The sequence below is a fragment of the Bison bison genome, unplaced genomic scaffold (genome assembly GCF_000754665.1).
Source record: "Bison bison bison isolate TAMUID 2011002044 unplaced genomic scaffold, Bison_UMD1.0 scf7180017864498, whole genome shotgun sequence".
Lineage (NCBI taxonomy): Eukaryota > Metazoa > Chordata > Mammalia > Artiodactyla > Bovidae > Bison > Bison bison.
In genome coordinates this window covers 2,633,962-2,634,979 of record NW_011495057.1, presented here as the reverse complement: position 1 = coordinate 2,634,979, position 1,018 = coordinate 2,633,962, and the positions used below count along the sequence as shown (strand labels likewise).

Here is a 1,018-nt window from a genome sequence, read left to right as displayed (position 1 = left end):
TCACATCCATACATGACCACAGAAAAAACCATAGCCTTGACTAGACGGACCTTTGTTGGCAAAGTAATGTCTATGCTTTTCAATATGCTATCTAGGTTGGTCATAACTTTCCTTCCAAGGAGTAAGCGTCTTTTAATTTCATGGCTACAGTCACCATCTGCAGTGATTTTGGAGTCCAAAAAAATAAAGTCTGACACTGTTTCCACAAGAGGCAGATCAGGTGGTCTGGTATTCCCATCTCTTTCAGAATTTTCCAGTTTATTGTGATCCACACAGTCAAAGGCTTTGGCATAGTCAATAAAGCAGAAATAGATGTTTTTCTGGAACTCTCTTGCTTTTTCCATGATCCAGCGGATGTTGGCAATTTGATCTCTGGTTCCTCTGCCTTTTCCAGTTTCCCCATCTATTTCCCATGAAGTGATGGGACCGGATGCCATGATCTTCGTTTTCTGAATGTTGAGCTTTAAGTCAACTTTTTCACTCTCCACTTTCACTTTCATCAAGAGGCTTTTTAGTTCCTCTTCACTTTCTGCCATAAGGGTGGTATCATCTGCATATCTGAGGTTATTGATATTTCTCTCGGCAATCTTGATTCCAGCTTGTGCTTCTTCCAGCCCAGTGTTTCTCATGATGTACTCTGCATATAAGTTAAATAAGGAGGGTGACAATATACAGCCTTGACACACTCATTTTCCTATTTGGAACCAGTCTGTTGTTCCATGTCCAGTTCTAACTGTTGCTTCTTGACCTGGATACAGATATCTCAAGAGGAAGATCAGGTGGTCTGGTATTCCCATCTCTTTCAGAATTTTCCAGTTTATTGTGATCCACACAGTCAAAGGCTTTGGCATAGTCAATAAAGCAGAAATAGATGTTTTTCTGGAACTCTCTTGCTTTTTCCATGATCCAGCGGATGTTGGCAATTTGATCTCTGGTTCCTCTTCCTTTTCTAAAACCAGCTTGAACATCTGGAAGTTCATGGTTCACATATTGCTGAAGCCTGGCTTGGAGAATTCTT

At 40.8% G+C, this 1,018-nt stretch overlaps 1 protein-coding gene across 1 annotated transcript in view; it reads right to left on the bottom strand.

Moving 5' to 3' along the window:
- The window catches only part of RBBP8 (retinoblastoma binding protein 8), a 65,305-nt gene that overhangs the window by 15,007 nt on the left and 49,280 nt on the right, over positions 1-1,018 (bottom strand).